This window comes from Coregonus lavaretus, assembly GCF_964263955.1.
Source record: "Coregonus lavaretus genome assembly, chromosome: 10".
Lineage (NCBI taxonomy): Eukaryota > Metazoa > Chordata > Actinopteri > Salmoniformes > Salmonidae > Coregonus > Coregonus lavaretus.
In genome coordinates, this window is record NC_139997.1 from 49,684,106 (window position 1) to 49,693,113 (window position 9,008).

Sequence of the window (9,008 nt, forward strand, 5' to 3'; positions counted from 1 at the left end):
GTCAGATGAACCGATGTGGATGTGGTGGAGGAGTCAGGCGCAGGACACAGAGGCTTCGTCCAACAGACTTTACTAGTCAAAAGTGCAAAAAATCCAATACACGGCCTCGAAAAAAACAGAGGCGAGTGAATACGTAAACCATGCGTAAACACTAAACAAACAAACAGAGCGTCAACACGCAGCTCCGAAATACAGGCAGACAACAACACACAATCTAACCAATACAAAACAGGGAACTTATAGGACACGTAATCAGAACACAAACAGACACAGGTGTACAAGACAGACCAAAGCAATCACACCACGAAACATTCAACGGTGGCAGCTAGTACTCCGGGGACGGCGAACGCAGAAGCCTGCCCGAACCAGGAGGAGGAGCAGTCTCGGCCGAAACCGTGACAGTACCCCCCTTGACGCGCGGCTCCAGCCGTGTGCCGACCCCGGCCTCGGGGACGGCCAGGAGGATGCGGACCCGGGCACGTGGGATGCCCACGGTGGAACTCAGTCAGGAGGGATGGATCTAGGATGTCCCTCCTAGGCACCCAGCACCGTTCCTCCGGACCGTACCCCTCCCACTCCACGAGATACTGGAGACCACTCATCCGGCGCCTCGAGTCCAAGATGGTCCGGACCCTGTACGCCGGGGCCCCCTCGATGTCCAAAGGGGGCGGAGGGGTCTCTCCTATCTCATCTTCTTGGAGTGGGCCAGCTACCACCGGCCTGAGAAGAGACACATGGAACGAGGGGTTAATATTCTTGTACTCAATAGGCAGTTGTAACCTGTAACACACCTCGTTCAATCTTCTCAGGACTTTAAAGGGCCCCACAAACCGCCGACCCAGCTTCCGGCAGGGCAGGCGGAGGGGCAGGTTTCGAGTCGAGAGCCAGACTCGATCTCCCGGTGCGTACACCGGTCCCTCACTGCGGTGGCGATCGGCACTCGCCTTTTGTTGACGGATGGCCCGCTGCAGATGGACATGGGCAGCGTCCCACGTCTCCTCCGAGCGCCGAATCCACTCGTCCACCGCAGGGGCCTCGATCTGGCTCTCGTGCCACGGTGCCAGGACCGGCTGATACCCTAAAACACACTGGAAAGGTGTTAAATTGGTTGAGGAGTGGCGGTCAGAGTTCTGGGCCATCTCTGCCCAGGGGATATACCTAGACCACTCCTCCGGCCGGTCCCGGCAATAGGACCTCAGAAACCTACCCACATCCTGGTTGACTCGTTCAACCTGCCCATTGCTCTCTGGGTGGTACCCCGAGGTAAGGCTCACAGAGACCCCCAAGCGTTCCATGAATGCCCCCCAGACTCTGGAGGTGAACTGGGGACCTCGGTCAGACACAATATCCTCGGGGACCCCATAGTGCCGGAACACGTGGGTAAATAGGGCCTCGGCGGTCTGTAGGGCAGTAGGGAGACCCGGCATTGGGAGGAGACGACAGGCCTTGGAGAACCGATCCACAACGACCAAAATGGTGGTATTCCCCTGGGAAGGGGGTAGGTCGGTTACAAAATCCACCGAGAGGTGGGACCATGGTCGTTGTGGAACGGGCAGGGGATGTAACTTACCCCTGGGCAAATGTCTAGGCGCCTTACACTGGGCGCACACCGAGCAGGAGGAGACATAAACCCTCACATCCTTAGCTAACGTTGGCCACCAGTATTTCACGCTAAGGCAGTGCACTGTCCGGCCAATACCTGGATGTCCAGAGGAGGGTGATGTATGAGCCCAATAAATAAGACGATCACGAACCTCGAGCGGAACGTACGTCCGCCCCACAGGACACTCGGGGGGAGTAGGGTCGGTACGCAGTGCCCGCTCGATTTCCGCATCGACCTCCCATACCACCGGAGCCACCAGACAAGACTCCGGCAGTATGGAAGTAGGCTCAATGGCCCTCTCCTCTGTGTCATACCGCCGGGACAGGGCGTCTGCCTTACCGTTCTGGGACCCTGGGATGTATGTGATCTTAAAAACAAACCGGGTCAGGAACATGTTCCACCTAGCCTGACGAGGGTTCAATCTCCTAGCTGCCCGGATGTACTCCAGGTTACGGTGATCAGTCAGAATGAGGAAAGGGTGTTGAGCCCCCTCAAGCCAATGCCTCCACACCTTTAGGGCCTGGACTACAGCTAACAGCTCCCTGTCCCCAACGTCATAATTGCGCTCCGCCGAGCTGAGCTTCTTGGAGTAGAACGCACAGGGGCGGAGCTAAGGTGGCGTGCCGGACCGTTGTGACAGGACTGCCCCGATACCGGTCTCGGACGCGTCTACCTCTACTTGGAATGGTAAAGAGGGATCCGGATGCGCCAGCACCGGGGCCGAGGTGAACAGGTTCTTCAGTTTGACAAATGCCCTGTCCGCCTCAGCTGACCACTGCAAACGAACCGGACCCCCCTTTAGCAGGGACGTAATGGGAGCTGCAACCTGTCCAAAGCCCCGGATAAACCTCCGGTAGTAATTAGCAAAACCCAAGAACTGCTGCACCTCTTTTACAGTGGTTGGAGTTTGCCAATTACGCACGGCCGACACACGGTCTACCTCTATCTCCACACCAGACGCGGACAACCGATAACCCAAAAAGGAGACGGACTCCTGGAAGACCAAAGCAATCACACCACGAAACATTCAACGGTGGCAGCTAGTACTCCGGGGACGGCGAACGCCGAAGCCTGCCCGAACCAGGAGGAGGAGCAGTCTCGGCCGAAACCGTGACACTCATCAATTTATTAATGCGCAATTTGCCTATATGGGTAATGGAAGCACTTCAACCACAAAATTATTATTCAACAATATAGGTTTTTTCAAAAAAGTGTTTTTCATTTTTTGGGTTGTGACGTCATTACGTCCTGCTGTTTTATCGACACAAGATATTTTCTATGCAAACTTTCTAAAATGTCGACAAAAAATCACTGGACAAGTTAATGGAAACATAGCTAATAACCACCCACTGAGCACAAACTGGTTTCATCAATGTTGTTTCAAAGTAATTTGTCAACGTATTGTTACGTGGAATCTGTGGAAAATACCCAGGATTTGCAAAAAGTCATCAACTGTTGTTTTGAGGGTGAAATTTCAACCACAGAATTATGCCATCATGGTAACCAATTTTCAACATAGACGAACCTTGTATAAATTATGTTGCATTTGTACCTTTGATACAATGTCAGATCTTCAACGGTATATCCACTATCAGAAAAAAAACTACTATTCCTATTGGAGAGCTGATCTATCTATTTGGTCTCCCATCCAGGGTTTTAACCAAGCCCTACTTAGCTTTGATATTTGTCACTGACTACTACCAATGTGCTATCGTGAGAATAATTTTTGAGAGATCTCTTAATAACTAAATAGATTCACTGTTGCTATCGAAGTCATTCCAAAGGAAAGGTTTAACAGAGCAAATGAAATGTAAACATACTCTATAAGTCATATATCATCAATGATACTATTTAGGGATTTTTGGCATTTGCGAAGTCGTCAACAGCTATTGTTTCAGTTCAATCCAGGGTTAAACAAAACATAGATAGTACATATAGGCCTAGGGTTTCAAGCTTTGGTTGATGTCAAATTTTATCTTCAAGTTAACCTAAAATAAAAGTTAAAGAGTAGTACTAAATCAAACCAAACTTTATTTAAGGTGCATTTAAAGTTTGATTTGATTTAGTCCTATTCTTTAAATTTTGATTTTTGGTTGAGATGGAGATGTGAATCCAACATATCAATTATTAATTTGTAGACAAACTGGAATTAAATTCAGACTAAGTCAGTGGCCAAACACAATGTTGCTATTTGGGAAAACAAATATACTTGCTAGTTAACTATCTGATTGATAAAGTTGATATGAATACCATTCACTAGCTGTCAACATTATTGCGTTTGGTGATCATCCTCCAAATTTGGCCATTGAAAAGCCTTCATACTGTAGTTGCAGTTCCTCAGGGAACTGTCTGCTGATAGCTGATAACAGGGTGGCAGGGTTTTTTGATGTGCAGCTATAGAGTTCCATGGCCCAGCAGACTCACCTGGGGATAGGGGGATGGGCACATGTTAGTTTGTCTGGGAGACTTGTCTGGAGGAGATAGCATGAGTTGGAGTGAGTACAGTAATTCCAATCCAACCAGTGGCCCTGGATAATATGCTATATGTCATCACACAGACAGACAGCCATAGTGATGGAAGTTTGTGTAACAGTGTTGCTTCCGTACCTCTCTTCACCCCAACCTGGGCTTGAACCAGGGACCTTCTGAACACGTCGACAACTGCCTCCCATAAAGCATCGTTACCTATCGCTCCACAAAAGCCACAGCCCTTGCAGAGCAAGGGAAACAACTACTTCAAGGTCTCAGAGCGAGTGACGTCACTGATTGAAACACTAACTAGCTAGGCATTTCACACTGGTTACATTTACATAGTGCATAAAGTATATTCAGTATATTACCACCAGCAGAGCTTACTTCTCTGTGCTCTGGTAGTTGGTCTGAAGGCTCTGGAGGTCCTTAAATTCTCTATGTAGCACCTGTAGAGAGATGGATACAGGTACTGAATGCAATTGAAAGAGAGGGCAAGAGTGTTAACATTTACATTGTTGATTATTGAAGACTATAAGGGTGCCTTCCAACTAGACAAATGGATGCGAAAACATTTAGTACCTCAATGGCTTTCAAAGGGAGGAAATCTTGGGGGAGAGGCTTGAGTTGTGCTGTCCATCAGAAAAGTTGCAAAGACTATCCTTCAACCAATTAAAAACATAGAACAGTGTATTTCCCGACCAAACAGCTATGTTGGACATGCGTTTCATGCATTTTGGTTTGAGAACAGCTGTCACGATCGTCGATAGAAGTGGACCAATGCGCAGCGTGATAAGTGAACATACTTCTTTTATTAGAGTCACCACACGAACAAAACAACAAATGATACGAAACGTGAAGTCCTACGGTTACACAAACCAAACGGAACAAGATCCCACCACACACTGTGGAAAACAGGCTGCCTAAGTATGGTCCCCAATCAGAGACAACAATCTACAGCTGATACACGTAGCCTCTGATTGAGAACCACACCGGCCAACATAGAAACAAATTAACTAGAAAATCACCCTAGCACACAAAACACATAGAAACAACACACCCTGGCTCAACATAACAGAGTCCCAGAGCCAGGGCGTGACAACAGCCTTACTCTGTGGTTCAAGTTGTATCGTCCCATTGGCCCAGGGCCTCATGACAAACCCTCTAATGAGTCTCTTTGACAGGGAGTTACTCCAGGAGTAGACAGACTTCTCCACATATGAGTGGAGTATTATATATATATTTTAAAAATATGCATGACTTACTGACACTGACATTGAGTGCTCCATGTTCCTGCTGGTAGCAGGCCTCAACCTTGATGCAGGGAAATGTCTTGCAGGACTCCTGCCTTGGAGGACGGTTGTATCTATCTCCACCAGGCTCCTGGAAATCAGCTAACAAACCTGCATAGATTAACAAAATAAAATGGTAACTGTATTTAGTCAATTGAAGTCATGACAGCCATAGGTGTTTTACACAGGAGTGTACAGGTTTTTGTTCCAGCACTTCACTAACACCTCATTCAACTAACTGTGGTCTAAATTGAACAATCCCTTGCACACAGTTCAGTCCACTGGAACAGAAAACACCCACGTCGTTATTATTGAATGAGCTTCCCAAGTTACAAGCTTACAATTCTGCATGATAGAGAATAACGTGTGGATCTATTTCTACCTAACCTTGTGAATAAACTCTAAGAACAAGTTTCAATTTAGCTAGCTAGCCAGCTTGCTAATGGTATTTATATCAACTCTATCAATCAGATGGTTAACTAGGAAATATAATATTAGTTTTACCTTCACATCTAAAGCTGCCTGATGAAGCTAGCCAGTTGATAGTAAAGCTAGGATGAATGTTGGAAGCCAGCCAGCTAGCTAGCTAGCTAACATTAGCTGCTGTAAATTTTGTCTGAAATGTACCATTATATTTCCCATGTTAAACAAACTACTGTCATGCCTTTTCACAAAACAATCGATATACATATATAAAATAGACAATTACCTTCAAATAGATCGTTTTATTCTAGTTCTTCAGGCTGAGGAGTAAGTAACATCGTTAATTTGTAGAAATGACTTTTCTTCTCCTCTTCAAGCTACTTCCTGAGATTTGCGAATCTCTTTCTGCAAACTTACAAAACTTTCTACAAGTTTACGAATCTCTTGGTAACGTGACAACAGTGACAGAACTCCGAGCGTGCGCAGATAACAAATCTGCAAGTGTATTTTTGATTCACAGCAGAATATTCATAGTCGTAAATGTATTTGTAATAATTCTGAAAATAAATTATGCTTACAAATTTGATTGAATGCATTCAAATGTCAAGTTACAAGTTTGGGACCATTGTTAAATGTTTCACACAACATGAAACAAGCTTACGAAATTAAATTACACATTTCCGAATTGTACTTGCAACCACGAATCTCAATGTGTGACCCCGAAATTCAAAATACAGACTCAAGGGGTTCTGTCATCATTATTATCCCATAATCATGTAGGCCATACCCGCACTGTATCTGCGAATGCGAGCTGTTGGCTAGAGCACATGTGCCAAGACCAGAGTGGACATATTTGCTATATATAACTCAAAATGTTTAGTGCCAAACCATCAGTAGAGTTGAAAATGCGATGTAAACCCTTTTAACTCCCCCCAAAATTTCCGGTACATGGGAATTTAACCGCAACAGTTATTTTTATGTGCCCTACATCATCACGCACAGCCTTTTATCCGCAACAAGTCATTTGATGGAAACACCCCACTGGGTACAAACTGGTTGAATCAACTTGTTTCAAAGTAATTTGTCAACGTATTATGAGGTGTAATCTATGTGGAAAATAGATTGGATTTGAAAAAAGTAATCAACATAAACTGTTGTTTTGAGAGTGAAAGTTCAACCACAGGATTATTGTCATCATGGTAACCAATTTTTACATAAACAATCCTTGTATAAAATTTGTTGAATTTGTTTGTTTGAAACAACATGAGGGTTTTAACAAAGCCAGCCACTTAGCTTTGATATTTGTCATTGAATACTACCAATGTGCTATCCTGAGAATGATTATTGAGAGATCTCTACTTAATAACTAAATAAATGATATTCACTGTTGCTATTGAAGTCATTGCAATGGGTAGGTTTAACAGAGCAAATGAAATTTGTCGTACAATATATCATCAACAATACTATTTAGGCCTATACAGCATTTGCAAAATCCTCAACAGCTATTGGTTCAATTCAACCCAGGGTTCAACTAAAATAGAAAATACATATAGGCCCAGGGTATCAATCTTTGGTTGATTTCAAATGTAATCTACCACTTAATAATGAATATGTTGGATTCACATCTCCTTCTCAGCCAAATATCTATGTTAAAGAATAGGACTAAATCAAATACAACGTTATTTAAAGTGCATTTAAAGTTTGATTTGATTTAGTCCTATCCTTTAACTTAGATATTTGGTTGAGATGGAGACGTGAATCCAACATATCAACTATTAATTTGTAGACAAACTGGATATTCAATTGTGTTTGGTTGTCAATGCAACCACATATCAACATTTGAAGGAGATGTATTTTCTGCTTGGATAGTTCCATCTGTGCCACTGACTTAGTCTGGCTTTAATTCCAGTTTGTCTGCAAATTAATCATTGATATGTTGGATTCACGTCTCCATCTCAACCAAAAATCTAAGTTAAAGAATAGGGCGAAATCAAATCAAACTTTAAATGTACTTTAAATCAAGTTTGATCTGATTTAGTTCTATTGTTTAACTTAGATGTTTGATTGCAATGGAGAAATGAATCCAACATATCAATTATTAATTTGTAGACAAACTGGAATTAAAGCCGGACTAAGTCAGTGGTAGAGAAGATGCATATCCTTCAAATGTTGATATTTGGTTGTATTGACAACCAAATACAATTCAATATCACTTTTGAAATACAGTACATAGACTATTATCTTGTCGACAAGTTAACAAATTAATGATATGTTGGATTCACGTCTCCAACTAAACAAAAAATAAAAGTTATAGAATATGATTAAGCAAGTGGCTTAGATGAAACTATCCAAGCATTAGATCTCCTTTAAATGTTGATATTTGGTTGGGTTGTTAACCAAACACAATTCAATATTACTTTTGTAATACAGTTAATAGCCTAAAGTTAAGGCTGTCTTACAAACAAATGTAACAGTATTTATTTAACCTTAAAATGAGTAACACGTCCATGGCCATATTTTGAGGATACTGTATTTGTCTTCAAGTATTTGTCTCAAGATAGCATGCAAATGTCTGTGGAGATCTTCACAATTGCTATAATAATCTCTGCCTAATCTAGAACAGCATTGATCACTTGCACTATGTACTTTTAATGTAACCACAACTGCAATCCAGGACATTTGGTTGTGTTAATAGATGAAGCACAGATATAACACATTAAGTTGTTGTATAAATACAAAATATTCTGATACAAAGTATTCCATGAATGTTGTTGTGCTTTTAAATGGTTGAAAGCATAGTAATAACACATTGAGAATTCAACAAACTGCTGTCTGTCTTTTTGAATGGGTGAATAAAGGTTGAAATCTCATTGATCAACATCTCAACCAAATATAATCCAAATATCCACGTAGAAATGACATGGTGTGCCCATCTCTGGTAGGAAATGCGCATATTGTTTTTATGCGAATTTTAGAATATTCGCATGAAAATCTGTCACCAATTGGATGGAAACCTAGCTAGTGGCTACAATGGGTTTAGGCGAGGTAGCCAGAGAAGATGCATGGATTTTCATTAAAGGCTGGCCTGGTACTACTTGATCAACGTGTTCCTCTCCCTTGGTGTCCACTTTTAGCATTAATGCACGATTCATTCACTGAACTGACAGAGTGAATGCGATGTTGAAAGCAATGGAATACTAGGGAGAGCTCAGTGTCCAATG